At 44.2% G+C, this 15,689-nt stretch overlaps 1 protein-coding gene and 2 pseudogenes across 2 annotated transcripts in view; 1 reads left to right on the plus strand and 2 right to left on the minus strand.

Moving 5' to 3' along the window:
* Positions 1-15,689, plus strand: part of ASCC1 (activating signal cointegrator 1 complex subunit 1) — a 126,296-nt gene that overhangs the window by 16,953 nt on the left and 93,654 nt on the right. The window lies entirely within an intron of this gene.
* Positions 3,306-4,259, minus strand: LOC142429531 (homeobox protein NANOG-like; annotated as a pseudogene).
* Positions 8,677-11,869, minus strand: LOC142429532 (dynein light chain 1, cytoplasmic pseudogene; annotated as a pseudogene).

The following is a 15,689-nucleotide window of genomic DNA, read 5'->3' on the forward strand; positions in this document are numbered from 1 at the left end:
TGTCCATTGCATCTTTAAATTGAGTTTACTTACTAGTGAGTTGTGAAAGTTCTTGTATGAATGTTCTAAATATACACCTGTCATCAATGTTTCTTAGATATTTTCTCTCCAACTGTGGTTTATTTTCAGTGCCATGTTTTGGCATATGAAGGCTTTTTGTTGGCGATTTTGCTGTTTAAAATGATCCAACAAGCATAGTGCCAATGTGTTATTTAGCGTTCCTAAGGGAAAGAAATCCGTGATGTGCTTTACAGAGAAATTCTGTGTGAGGTAAGGTTCATTGAGGCTTGAGTGATAGTACTGTAGGCCATGAGATAACGAACCGATATCACATTACATAACTATATTTATTTATGTATTCGGCTTTAGTTCTTACATTTAGACCACGGATCCATTGTGAAATAGTTTCAAATAGAGAGTGAAGGTGGAGTCCAAATGTAGTTAAGATTTCACCCCATTTGCTTTGTTATATGTGCTTTTATTACTTGGGTCTATTTATGCATTTGTTCACAATTCTGAACTGTGTAAGGGTGATTTACATATAACCCTTTCCCCCTAGTTGTGTCAGTGTATTTCCTAAAGACAGACAAGCATACACACACACTCGTCTTGTCAAGTCAGTTCTGGCCCCATGTGTGCATAACAGAATGAGTTTGGTAGGTTTGTCATGGCTGTGACCCTGCAGAAGCAGTTCACCAGTTCTTTCTTTCCAGGTGTTTCTGGGTGAGTGTGAACTGCCAACCTTTCAGTTAGCAATTGAGGGCTTCACCAGTTGTGCTGTGTAGTTTGTGTTTCATAAACTCCATCACTTAAAAGGATACAGCTCACACTGTCTTCAGTATGCTGGTGGCGCAGTGGTTGAGTGCTCAGCCACCAAGCCAATGTGGCAGTCTGTTGCCATGTAGATCAGAGCCTGGGCATCCTGCTTGAAGAGTCTCAGTCACCGACGAGTGGGGAGTGTGTGTACCATTGCCCCAAAAGACACTGCCTACCTTCTCTCTCTCTCTAGGCATTCACCTATTCTGGACATTTTATATCAGTGTCTAGCTTCTTTTATGTAATTTAATTTCATTTGCTTGAATGCTTTTATTGTTCTTATTATAGCATATATTAACACTTTATTCCCTTTTGTGGCTGAGTAATATTCTATTACACTTAGTTTATTCCCCTCATCAGTTGGTGGACTTTTGGGTATTGTCACTTCTTGGCAATTATGAATAATTCATACTTTTTTCCCTTCTAATAATATGTAATATTATAAACTGGAATGAGTACATCACTATTTTTATTATTCATTCAGTAGGTCTCGAGCGATATATGACGCTGTAAATAATTTTTGAGCTTTTGCTATGTGCTTGACAATGCTCCAAGCGCCTCCTCTGTGTACTTTGAGCCCATCCCTGTGAGGTGGGTATTTACATCTCGTTTTACCAATAAAGAAGTGAAAGCTTGCAGAGGTCAGTTTACCCCAGATGGCACAGCAAGGGAGTCCCACAAGACTTAGTAGAATAGAAGCTAGGTGAGTCCCACAAGACTTAGTAGAATAGAAGCTAGGTGCTTGGCAAGACCTAGCATCTGCTCTAACTGTCCAGGAGAACAAATAGATGAAGCTAGTTCTTGGAGGCACTGAGGGAAAATTACTTGCAAGGAAAAAATAGTCTGTTTAAATGGCAGTTTGTTTTTTAACAACTCTTAAGTTGCATATATTTGGGCAGGTGCAATGCAATTGCAGCCCTCTTCAGCAGATATTTTCATGTGGGAGAAGTCTAGACTAGACATTTACACTTACCTGCACAGTAAGTCACCGTGGAGCTACTGGCAGGGTGTTGGGGTGCCAACTCCCCATGCGGTTGGAAGTGCACGGATGACCCTTGAACAACCCGGGTGTGAACTGTGGGTGCCCACTTACACGCAGATCTTTTTCCCTGCTGCTGTCGCGGTAAACGCAAGTGTGTCAGCTCTCTTTTTACAATGCCGTATGAGGTTGATCAACTCCGAGCGAACAGCTGTGTCTCTAGTAAAAGGCTTCTGAACTAGCCCCTCGGATATGATGAGCATCACCCAGGCGGTTTCAGTGGGGTTTAAGTGGCTCCTCCTGAGCTCACTGCAACGGCAGCAGAAGGGAAAGGTCTGCGTGGAAGTGGGCCCTGCAGTCCAAACCCGGGTTGGTCAAGGGTCAGTAGTAGTTGAGGACTGAAAATGGTTAGAAAGAGATACATGGGCCAGACATTTAAAGGGATTTTATTAGACACACACATCTCGAGTCCTAAGCCAGGACTGAAGAAAACGAGGCTCTTCATTTTTAAAAAGATGTCAATTGATATATTTTATTTTTTTAAGAAGGTGAACTTATGTTTCTTTATAACTCATGCCAAATATGTCAAGTACTTTTAGAATCTTTGCGATGAAAGGTGCTTTTGAGATAAGAGTTTATTCACTTAAGTTTTGTACAATCCCCTAATTAGTTTTTCTTAAAACAGTTTTATTAGCACCTTACCCACCTGTCATACAATTAATAGTTCAGTCATATCAAGAAGAGTTGTACAATTATCACCACATTCAATTCTAGAACATTTTCTTCTCCCTTTTTAATTTTATTTTACTCTTTAATTTTATATTATTGTTATTCATGTGATTTTTTTCTAATTGTGGCAGAAATATGGACAACAAAACAGTCTCCAAGTCCACAACTTCTACATGGATCATCCAGTGCCCTTGATGCTACTCCTCATGTCGTATGACCATTTTTTTAATGGAAAAGTGGATATTCTTTTTATTTGTGCGCACCAATATTTGTAAGTCATTCAGTGATGTTGGTACTGTTGTTACCATGATGCAGCGAAATACAAAGAAGAAACAAGCTAGGGTTTATAATTAAAACAGAGCAGAAGGGTGGAGGAAATCAAAGAAGCGCATTATGACTTAACCTTCCCCCACCCCTAAATTGTCTAGTAAGACTCCCACGTCCTGTACACTGCAAATAACCCTTCACCTCACATCGTTCTACTTTTAGGTCCTATTATTGAGGCTAGATCCTAAGAACATTCAAGGCAGTGTTCTATATAGTTATTTATAGGCAGGGACATGGCTTATCACGCTGTGCAGAGTAACCAAGGTAAACCATCATATTATCGAATCTTTGGTTAAATAGAAACCACAATCTTCACCCTGTTCCCCAAGCCCCCCTCCCCGCCCCTCCATACAGTAGGAACAAGGAAAACCAGGTTGTCAAGGCAAGGGCGTTCTAAAGCAAGAAGTCCTACAAAAAAGGAAATCACGCGGTCACTGCCCAGATGGGCATGGGGCTAAATGTCTGTCTTCATACAATCTTCAGATTGAATGCTTATGGACTCATTTAAAGAGAAATCGAACGTGTGTACGGCTTCCAGGTCACAGAGAGAAGCTTGCTGGACCGGGGGCAGCAGGAAGTCCTCTCCACAGTTCTGGAATGCGTTGTTCCAGGCTGCACTGTTCCAGGCCTGTTATTCCAGGCTTGGGTACACCGCATCTTCCTGTTCCACATCTGGCTGCTGGTCCACGTCTGGTTGCTCCAAGCCTCACTATTCCAACCCTGGTTGTTCAAGGTATGCTTGTTCCAGGCCTGGCTGTTCCAACCCTGGTTGTTCCAGGCCTGGCTGTTCCAACCCTGGTTGTTCCAGGCCTGGCTGTTCCAGCTCTGATTGCTCCACATGGGAAGGCTTCCAGAAGGAAGGCATCCTTGGTGGTAGGAAGCACAGACATCCAGGTATTCTGTAGGCGCAGAGACCTGAGTCACACCATGGCTATTCTTGGACCAGTTGGTGGTTTTCTGCCACCTCTTACATTTCATCCTCTGGTTCTGGAACCTGTTTGTAACTCAGATTCAGGACTTCGGAAAGCTCTTGCATCTGCTGGAGGCTGAGGTACTTCTGTTTCTGAAAGCGGTCCTTAAGTATGCACAGCTGCATCTGTGAGAACACAGTTCGCACCTTCTGCCTCTTGCCCTGGCCCTGGCTCTCCTCCTTCCTCGCTGGGTCCTTCTCGGCAGAGGCGGGCAGCTGGGCTTTGGGACTGGTGGAAGAGTCCGGGCTCTCCTGCAGAAGCAGGTCCACGGAAGAAGGACGCAGAGACTCGGCTGTCTCTGAGTAGGGAGCCTCGGCAGACGACATTTGCAAGGATGTGTGATCTTCTTTAGCCCCCAAACTGGTAGTTACTGGCGGAGAGTTTCTAGAATCGGAAGCTTCAAGAAGGCTTTGGGGAGAAGCTACATCCACACTCATTTTGCTGAGGAAAAAACCCAAAAAATGAACAACAAAATCAAAGCCCTCAATTGTGTAGCAGTAGGAAGCGAACAGCCCAATCCAAGGAGGGCGGGGGAGAAAGATTTTGGAGTCTCGTGTATGACCATTTTTGACCGCCGTTTCCAAATCACTCCACAACCCTTAACATGAACTCTACCCCCAAGCAACAACTCTTTCTCCTTGAGTCATGGTAACCATTGGTTAAATTTGGTTTTTTAGTATTTTTCTTGATATAATATTCACATATACTTTGGTTAAATTGCTTTTAAAAAGAGTTGTATCTACTACATCATCACAATCAGTTCCAATGTTCCCTCCCCCTTTCACCCCTCCCCCCGCCCCATTGCATCAGTTATTGTCCCTGTACATCTACTCCCTCTCTGCTTTACAAACTGGGATGCCAATAGAAACAATAAGAAGCAAAACCAAAACAAATGGCAGAAGATGATAATATAGTTGCTGCTTCTGTCATGTGGATGCCTCCTTTAAATGGCTGCTTGTTTGAATACAAGCCTTTAAGACCAGACACTATTCCAGTTGATAGCCGGGCACCATCTGCTTTCTGCACCACACTTTGCTATAGCATCCTCAGCGTCAGTGATCGTTTCACTAAGGTTAGTGTAGACCAGGGCCATGTTATAAGCACTAACTGGTTTCGGACGGAAGCTAGAGTTAAGTCCTAATTAGTTTTCTTTTTCTGTGGAACAAGCGCCCAAACTGCAGCAACATAAAACATCCTTTTTAGGCCACAGTTCTGTGGGACAGAAGAGTGGGAAGGTTCCATCCACCAAGTTCTCTCCTTTTGGCCGCACAGGTTGAACTCAAGAGTTGGTCAGGTTGGTCTCTGTCTGGAGCCCGGGGAGGAATCTGGTTCTACAGGTGGTTGACAGCACCCCACTTCTTGCAGCTAGTGTGAAGTCCCCACTCTGTAGAGTGTGGCTCCTCTAGTTGCCGTAAAATCCTTCTTACGCTTTGACTCTGAGTCAGGGCCATTGGGAGGAATGTTCAGAATTGACTAAAATTTTATTTTTATATCCATCAGTTTATTAGGGACTCTTACGGCTTTTATTTTATTTTTAATTAATTTTATTTTTAAACACTTGTGAAGTTTCACTTAAACAAACCTCTCTAATTGTGTATGGAGATGTCTGTGCTTATTCTGTTCTCCCCTTTTCCCTTTCTCCAAACTTTTCATTGTGATTTGGGCGAGAGTTTACAATCTTGGTTTTCTGTTCCTATTTTGGTCCATGACGCTGATTGAATTCCCCACATTGAAACCACACTTACCCAGCTCCACCCCTGTGTTTCTCTTTGCCATTCAGTTTTCTTTCCTAACGCCCTCTTGCTTTTTGTCTCTGGGCACTGGTTGCCTTTTGATCTCATATGGTTGAGTGTTCTGAAGAGTGTATACCTCCGGGGTGTGATTATTCACCTTGTAGCCCTGTCTTATTATTTGGCAGAAAGTTGAACCATGGAGTGAGTTGAGTTCCAAACCTGAAGGGTGACTTCAGGGCTATACTCTTGGGGGTTCACCAGCCTAGTCTTTTTAGTAATTGAGTGTGTTCCATGTTTTCCTTCCCCTTTCTTTCTTCAGGATCTTTTATTGTGTCTCCCCCCCCCCCTTCAGAGCAGTCAGGAATGGCAGAGGCACCTTCCAGTTCTTCTGGTTCTCGGGGACACAGGGGCTGAGGGTCACCGGTTCTTGGGCTAATTCTTTCCTTCGGTTTTTATTCTCGTCACCCCTCTTTGCTCCAGGCAGATCATGTCTTAGTTTTCTAGTGTGTTGCTGTAGTAGACATACAACAAATAGTTGACTTTTTCTAAAAATATACTTTTATTGGGGCTCATACAACTCTTACCACAATCCATGCATACATCAATTGAGTAAAATATTCTTGTTCATTCATTGCCCTCATCATTCTCAAAATTTGCTTTCCGCTTGGGTTCCTGGAATCAGCTCATTTTCATTTTTTCCCTCCCCCCTCCATCTCCGTTCCCCCCTCCCTCCCAGACCCTTAATAATTTATAAATTATCATTTTATCTTACCTTACACTGCCCAGCGTCTCTCCTCACCCACCTTCCCGCTGCCCATCCCCCAGATAGGTGGTTACATGTAGATCCCCAAGATTGGTTTTCCCTTTCTACACCCCTTCCCTTCTGGTGTCGTCACTGTTACCACTGGTCCTGAGGGGTTCATCCGTCCTAGATTCCCTGTGTTTCCAGATCCCCACTGCACCGCTGCGCACCCTCTGGTCTAAACAGGTTTGCAAGTTAGAATTGGGATCATGATAGTTGGGGGGAGGAAGTGTTTAAGAACTAGAGGAAGGTTGTGAGTTTGATTATTGCTACTCTGAACCCTGAGTGACTCATCTCCTCCCCACTACCCCTCTGCAAGGGATGTCCAGTTGTCTACAGATGGGCACTGGGTCCCCATCATGCACTTCCCTCATTCACGATGATATGATTTCTCCCCCGCCCCCCGCCTTTGTTGCTTGAAACCTGGTCCCCTTCAGCTCTTCATGATCACACATGTTGCTGTGCTGCTTCCATGTGGGCTTTGTTGCTTCTGGGCTAGATGGTCGCTTGTTTACTTTCAAGCCTTTAAGTCCCCAGATGCTATATCTCTCAGTAGCCGGGCACCATCAGCCTTCTTCACCACACTTGCTTATGCACACATTCGTCTTCAGCATTTATGTGGAGAAGGTGATGACACAATGATGGTTTTTGTTCTTTGGTGTCTGCTACCTGATCCCTTCAACACCTCGTGTTCACTTAGGCTTGTGTGCTTCTTCTCTGTGGGCTTTGTTGCTTCCGAGCTAGATGGCCGCTTGTTTGTCTTCAAGCCTTTAAGACCCCAGATACTATATCTTATGATAGCTGGGCACCATCAGCTTTCTTCAGCACATTTGCTTATGCACCCAGTTTGTCTTCAGAGATCGTGTTGGGAAGGTTTGCATCACAGAATGTGGATTGTTAGAACAAAGTGTTCTTGTGTTGAGGGAGTACTTGAGTCGAGGCCCAATGTCTATCTGCAACCTTAATTATTAACATATAGATATGAGTACATAGTTCTATTCCCCTCTTATTATATATATATATTTACATATGTACATGCCTGTATTTAGTCCTCTATAAATATCCTTTCCTCTATTTCCTTTTACTTCCCTCTTGTCCCACCATCATGTTCGGCCTTCATTTGGGTTTAGTAATTTCTTGGTGCTACCTTGCCTTTGATTAAGCCCCACTAGGCATCCTACGACTTTCCTTCCATTGATTTTAATTCACTTATTGTTCCCTTGTCCCTGGGTTGGTTTCCCCCACCTCCCCTTCATTTCTCTCACCTCCCCTTCTCCTGTATCCCTCCCCTCCCCCAACCAGTGGGCCCTTTCTTTTCATCTCTGAATTATTTATCCTGCCTATCTTATCTAGATAGACATGCAGATACATTAATAAGTGCAAAAACTAGGCAAAGCCAAATAAAACAACAAAGGAAGTCAAAACCAACAAAACAGTAACAACAACAACAACAACAAAAACCCAAAATAACAATAACAAAAAGAAAGCCACTGACATAAATGGAAAAACCTATAAATAGTCAAGGTCTGTTTGTTGGCTTTTAGGAGTGTTTTCCAGTTAAGTCTGATGGGGTGCCACGCTCTGTCTCCAAAATCTATTTTTGGTATTCCTTGGGGTTTCATCACTCTGTCCCCCTGCTGCTCTGCTGCATGCCTTCAGTGCCTCGCCCCAGCGTGATGGGGCCAGACCGTGCACTCTTCCCACGCTGTGTCTCCAGTGCTGTTCCCGGCAGTATCATGGTTCAGTGAGGGACACCGTGTCCCGTGGTGGGGCCAATCATACAGTCCTCCCCTTACGTACGTTGTGTACTCTGAGCAGGATCATCATTCTCGGGCCTTGGTGGGCCAGAATGTCCTCTTTTTCCTCTCTATTCCTTTGCCACACCCCCCCCCCCAAGCCCTGTGTAATCCGATGTGCCCTTCTCCCCAAGCTGTAGTCCCAGTACTGCCCTCTTAAGTGCATTCTTCTTTTGAGTGGGGGGCGGCGGTGGTGTGTGTGTCCACAGAGTTGGGATTGGGGCCGGCCCCACACACCTCTCTATTGGTTCCCTGGTACATGCCGGTATGTTGTATTCACGTGTTGGTGCATCTGGTTGAAGTCTGGTTTCTCTCTCCCTCTCCTGTGGAGAAACAATATCCTCCCCTTGGGTGGGTTAGTGCCCTGCTCCCCACCTACCCATGTCTCTCTCTCTCTTTTTTCTTTCTTTCCCCCTCTTCTTTTTTTTTTTTTTTCCGTTTTGCTAATTGCTTTATAACCACACAGGAGTACAGAGGAGGTCCTGTACCAAACGACACAAAAAGGTTCAAAGGTGGAGATGTTCCCTTAGCAAGGCTGAAGGGTCCAGTCTCTGGTATTTGGAATTTAGGCGGCAGTCCTTGGTTTTGGATGGATCACTGGGTGTGTGGGCACAATCCATGCTTTAACCAGATTTGAACAGAAGGATGGCCACTTGGCCCAGGTAGAAGTAAATGAAGTGCTTAGTTTCATGTGTCACATAACTACCAAAGTTTCTGCCCACAACGCAGTGCCAAGTGGGATTGTACGTCTTGTCAAACTCCTTCTTGATGTGGGCTGCAATGTCCTTCTCTATGTTGTATTTCTCTAGCGCCTGAGTCGCGCACTCCACCGAGTCCTGTTGCATCTCCTCCGACATGTCGGCATTTTTGATCACGGCCTTTCGGTCGCACACGGTTACCTTGAAGCACGGACTAGCCGACTGCGGTGGTCCTGGGGGAGGGGTTAGAGCAGCTCAGACACAGCGAGAGCCGTCGCTACCGAAGCTGTGGCATATCTCCTTTCCCCCTCTTCTTTAGTTGGCTGCCGTATGTATCCCTGGATTGGGTTTGGCCCCTGCTATAGTTGCTGGACCTCACCCTAGGGATGTATGTATATAGTAGCTTTTCCCCTATGCCCTGTTTTTTTTTTAAATAAGCTTACCTCAGTGAACTCATATACTTGTCCTTTTGTGCTTGACTTACTTCACTTAGCATAATTTCCTCCAGTTCTTCCCATGTGGCAATATGCTTCATATGTTCATTACTGCTTTTTTTTAAAATTGCATATCACTCCTTTATTATACTGATCTGGAAAAAGGACATCACTGATTTTTAGTGATGCGTAGTACTCCATTGTATGTATGTACCACAGGTTTTTAATCCAATCGTCAGTTGATGGAAATTTGGGTTGCTTCCAACTCCTTGCAATTGTGAACTGTGCTGCAATGAACATTGGAGCACAGATGTCTGGCCTTGGTTTGTTTCTTGCCTCTTCTGGGTATGTGCCCAGTAGGGGATTGCTGGGTCATATGGTAGCTCAATCTCCATCTGTTTAGATATTGCCAAATCGATTTCCATAGTGGCTGTACATACTTACAGGTCCACCAGCAGTGGATGAGAGTTCCTGTCTCCCCAGAGCCCCTCCAAAACTTGTTGCTTTCTGATTTTTTGAATTGGGCTACCTTTGAGGGTGTCAGGTGGTACCTCATAGTTGTTTTAATTTGCATTTCTCTTATGGCTAAAGATCGGGAACATTTTCTCATATGTTTATTGGCCATTCGGATTTCAGCCCCTGTGAAACTTCTGTTCAGGTCCTTTGCCCACCTCCTCAGTGGGAAGTTAGTGTTTTTCCTATTGTAAGTTTACAAAGTATTGTAGATTTTAGTAATAAGGCCTTTGTCTGATGTGTCGTTGCTAAAGATGTTTCCCCAGTCGGTGGGCTCTCTTATTCTCAGTGAAGTCTTTCGATGTACACAGGTGATTTATCTTCAGTTTTTCCCACTTGCCAATTTGTGACTCCTCTGTATTTGTGTCCTTCCCTATTTCTGATAGCCTGTGTATTCCCTGAGCCAAAGTTCTCAAGTAGGTCCCAATTCCCTCATTAATGGCCCTAATAGTTTGGGGTTTTACCTCAAGGTCTGTGATCCATCTTGAGTTTTTCTTGTGCATGGAGTGAGGTAAGGGTCTTGCTTTGTTTTTCTGCAGGTAAATGTCCATTTTTTCTAGCACCACTTATTGAAGAGGGTATCCACTTTCCACTTGATATTTTTTGGGCCCTTATTAAAAATCAGTTGTCTTTATGCTGTGATTTTTATTTCTGGGTTTTCAGCTCTTCTCCATTGGTCTGAATATCTGTCGTTATAACAGTACCCCACTGTTTTGATCACTGTGGCCGTATACTACATGTTAAAGTCAGGTAGCACAAGCCCTCCCACTTTGTCCTTCTTTAGGAGTTCTCTGCTAATTCTGGGCTTCTTCCCTTGCCATATGAAGTTGATAATCAGTTTTTCCAATTCTTTGAAGAAGGATGATGGCAGTCATATCAGGATAGCATTAAGCTGATAGAGAGCCTTGTACAGCCCACCTTTAATCTTCTTACAGCTACTTAGTTTATCACATCATGGAAGAAAATTACATACCAAAGTACATCATTACATAACTGCCAGACTACTGAGAATTGTGGACCTGCCAAATTGATACATAATTTTAGGGGGATCTAGTTTAGTCCATGGCAGGGAGAGACCAGTAGTTGTATGGCTGTTTATAAGCTTTAAAACCTCAGTAAGTACTCACCAAGGTAAGATGTAGCATGGTGTGTGTGTGTGTGTGTGTGTGTACATATACATGTGTGTACTCTGTTGTGCCAGTTGGCCTATGCCCCCTTTGAAGTTCACATTTTTGGTATCTTTTCTTTTCTCAGGTGTCAGCCTTCCTTAAATTCCCCTTTTCTTTCTTAAAATAGTTGAACTCTTGTCCTTCTCTTCCTTCTCTGGTTGCATGCTTGTCCTTGACCTCGCCCTTGACCCTCTTGGAAACAGAATATACCATGTACAGTAGCATCTTTTGAAATCACGTCTTTTGTGCTTATCGGTTATGTAACATGCTGTTAGACTGCAGGCATTAGCCCAGCCGTCCCTGTGCTTCAGCTCCCTGAGCCCGAGGATTTAATGTAGGATTTAGCTGCTCATAGTCATTGGAGAGGTGTTTCCCATCTTTGTGATCTGGAGATAAACTGCACCTTATTTTTCTCTCTCTTTCCTCTCTCACATTAAGATTCAAAGCTGCCTTACTGTCTGGAGTTCATGAAGTATATTACAACTCTCATTCATTCTATAGCTAGTAATGCTGCTGTAATTCCACTTTATCTCACAGCAGGGTCCGATAGAGAGCACATCAGGAATGAAAGGCAGTCATTCAAAACTGTTAGGTGGAGCATTCTAAAGGCTGATAGATTTGTCTGCAGCAACAGGGCACTGTTCCAGCTGCCTGGTTAGAGCTGGACGAGGTGATGGCACCTGAAACAGCATAGCTCTGCTTACGTCTACGTCAAGTCCGAAGGCTGACCGTGGGCAGAGGTGGCGAATGGTGTTTCGGTTAGTTTAAAATATTTATTGTGAGCTAGGTGAGGTTTACAGGGCAGATCATAGCTTTACTTTCGGTAATTCACACAGGTTCTGACTCAGCTTATTCACTGCAGTCCTTTCTATGCACCATCACTTACTCTGCTTCCAGCCCATGTTTCCTGCATCCTTTCCACCCCCTCGCCTCACTCTTGGCTAGATGCTGCCCTTGGCTCTTAAGTGGCTGACTATTCTAGCGAGTTCCATTTAGTAAAGTGAGCTTCATTTCAGACCGGAAGGGCACAGACCGTGGTCTAGGGGGCCCGCCAGTCTCTAGCTGACCAATAAGCCTGATGGCTGATTTTGAATTCTCTTCGACATTTTCCTCCCACTCTCTCCAGGACCTTCTACTGTGAGGCAGGGCACCATCGAATCCTTCTGGTTTGAGGATGTAGAGCAGTCTCTTTGTGAACTATGTTGTACCAGTTGACCTTGGTGTAGAAAGGGCTAATGCTTTGGGCCTCCCTCCTTTAGTTAAGAAGAAAGAAAAGTTACATGTAAAAGTTCTAGTGTATATTTCAGGGTTCATCCTGTACAAGGGGAATTGTAGTTATCTAATTTAGAATGAAGATGAGACAGTTGTCTTTGGTTACAAGAATTTACAAACACTTTGATGCTAGGTAGAAAATTAACTAAAGGAGATGTTTACAAGATTCATACATCATACCATTTCAATGGGGGCAGTAATTCTGAACAAGGTTTTGTTAACTCGGTCACTATAAAATGTTTGTTAGTCTCATTAGGGTACCTTAAAAAAAAAAAGGTCCAGTCAAAACAGTGTCTTCAGAGGGAAGCTGGTGGAAAGGTCATGTGATTTTTGGGATTCCAAAGGGGTAATCTAGACCACTTTTCTGGAAGGACATGGGACAATCCCAGAGGAAACGCGAAGTGGCATGGGTGAGAAAAAGGCGCGGACAGTTGCACTGAGGCATGGTTCCCATCTGGATACTGTACCTGCTGCTCAGCTTTCCAGGGCAAAAGGGCTGTCCTGGAAGCATTTATTGGGAAACCATACCCCATCCAGGCTACAGCCTCATCTTACCCTTTCTGACGTCTTTTTGTTTTCAAATCTCAAAGCACACTTAAAGGGAACACAATTTGAGTCCCTCGCAGATACCCAAACTGCAATTTTGATGTAGTATAAATCAAAAAGCACGAATTCTCCAGGAAAGGGTTAGATATATGGAAATACCATCTTCAGAAGTACAGATATGCCAAAGAAACACTAGTTTCACATTTCGATGTTTTGTTTAATAAAAGCCTCTGTGATTAAAAAAATATTTTATTAGGGACTCATACAACTCTTATCACAATCCCTACATACATCAATTGTGTAAAGCACATCTGTACATTCTTTGCCCTCATAATTTTCAAAGCATTTGCTCTCCACTTAAGCCTTTTGCATCAGGTCCTCTTTTTTCCCCCTCCCTCCCTGCTCCCTCCTCCCTCATGAGCCCTTGATAATTTATAAATTATTATTTTGTCATATCTTGCCCTGTCTGACGTTTCCCTTCACCCCCTTTTCTGTTGTCCATCCCCCAGGGAGGAGGTCACATGTAGATTCTTATAATCAGTTCCCTCTTTCCAACCCACTCACCCTCTACCCTCCCAGCATGGCCACTCACACCACTGGTCTTGAAGGGCTCATCCGCCCTAGATTCCCAAAAGCCTTTGTGATTTTTTTTTAGCCTCTGTGATTTTATAGAAGTACTTTTTGACCTACCTTTGTATTATGAACTAACTGATTCTACTCTTAAGGGTCCTGTACTGTAATGGGAGAAACAGTCTTCCAGAAATAGTGCTGATAATAAGTGCTGATAGAGTGTGGAGTCATATCACTCCAGACAAGTGATTCGGCAGCAGCTGAATCTTAATAAGGGAGGTGATACTTGAGCATTGTCTTGAACGAAGACCTGGAGTTGGAGCCAAGCTGGCAAGGTGGGATGCCCATTCTTGGTAGAGGAAATGCCATTTTCAAGGTGTGGAAGTATTGCCATCTTCTGCGTTCAGGGGAGAGTTAAGCCTTGATTCTAAAAATGGATAGGGCAGCAAAGAAGTGGGAGTTAAGAATAAACTAGTGGGGGAGGGAGGGAAAAAAGAGTTGATTCCAAGGGCTCAATAGAAAGTAAATGTCTAGGAAAAAAATTAGGGCAACATATGTACAAATATGCTTGATACAATTGCTGTGTGGATTGTTAGAGTTGTGATAGTCCCCAATAAAATTATCTCTTAATAAAAAATTAAATTACGCTGGTGCGGACGACAACCAAAAGCCTAGAGACAGAATCAGTCCGGTCTGGAAGGTTCCTGCTGGAGGATTTCCCCAAGGATGTCATCATGAAGGTCACTGTGATGGGATTCCAGAGGCAGGACGCGGGGCTGTACCAGTGTGTGATCGACCTCTCGCCTCAGGATCCCTTCGTCCTGCATCATCCCTATTGCTTGGTCTACTGCAATGGTGAGGCAGCCTTCCCAGCAGAAAGCAAACCCTGATAAGAAGCCGCCTCCTCATTCCAGCTGATGGACATGTCACCCTACCCTGTGAGGGGGCTGAATTGGGTCCCCAAAACTCTGTGCTGTAAATCCTGACTCCTCTACCTGATGATGTGACAGCCACAGTTCCTAAATGCCCAGCCAGGTGACAAGCCTGTGCGGCCCTTGCTTCTCCAAGCATCTGGCTCACACTGCAAGCCATTATTCTTGAGAATTTAGTTGGAAGAAACCAATTTTTAAAAAATAAAAGATACATGTGAAAATATGCTCTTCTCAGAGTTACCCACGCTATAAATAAAAAGTCATGGAACTAAAAAATAATAAAAAATAAAAAATTAAATTAAATTAAAAAAATGATAAGATGTCGACTGTGGTCTCCAGATGGTAAGGAACTCGTAAAGCCCTGAAGCAGGGCACTTAGGTTTGGAGCAGCCCTGCTGGCGTAGTGGTTGAGCGCTAGGCTGCTAATCAGACAGTTGGTGGGGTGAGCCCACCGGCAGTCCCCGGAAGAAAGACGAGGCAGTCCGTTTCTGTCAGGATTCACAGCCCCGGGAACCCCAGGGGGCAGCTCTACTCTGATCTCAAGGCTCATCATGAGTTAGAATCGATTTGATGGAGACGGGTTTGTTTTTTCTTAATTCTATGATCGTCAGAAATGTAGACAAGTAATTCTGGAGGTGAGAGAACATGGGTTGAGAGCTAACGATCAGAGAGACATTAGTTAGGAGGCAATTGATAACATTCATTGAAAGAAGCTGAGGGTCAGTGGCATATTCCGGCAGGGGTATATTCCGGAGGTATTTCGAGGTCATCCCTACATGCTGATAGGAAGAACAAATGAGTTAAAAGTAAAGCATTTAGAACAGAGCCTGGCATGTCGCTGGGGCTCTGTTAGCTGTTGTTAGTTATGACAGGACTTGTGACAAATCTATGGATTGCAATACGGGAGGTGAGAGAGCAGTTTACGGATGAATTGTGTCCCCCTAGAATGCGTATCAAGGCCCTAAGGTCCTGTACCTGTGATCATGTTTGGAAATAAGGCTTTCTTTTGTTATGTTAAAGAGGACATGTAAGTCATAAACTGGATTCCTTGTGAGTTATGTCTTATAAAGGGCGGGCCAGCCACAGAGCTAAACACCTAGCAAGCTGCCATGTCACAGCAGAGGCAAATAGGAGCAGCAGAAGGGTGCCAAGGATTGGTAGCTGTCACCAGAAACAAGGGGAGAGGACCTATCGAAGGACTTGTCGCGGCTGAGACCCTGGTTTGAACTGTGAGAAACCTTTTTCTGGTTCTGAAAGCCACGCTCTGTGGCATTTGGTATGCAGCCCCAGGAAAGCAAGATAAGTGGCATCTGGATGACTCAGAGGTGGCACAGTGTTAACACAGACGTTAGAGTCTTTGCTCGAATCTTGGGTGGTCTCTGGTGAAACTACGATCCCCCAA

The sequence above is a fragment of the Tenrec ecaudatus genome, chromosome 16, assembly GCF_050624435.1.
Source record: "Tenrec ecaudatus isolate mTenEca1 chromosome 16, mTenEca1.hap1, whole genome shotgun sequence".
Taxonomy (NCBI): Eukaryota; Metazoa; Chordata; class Mammalia; order Afrosoricida; family Tenrecidae; genus Tenrec; species Tenrec ecaudatus.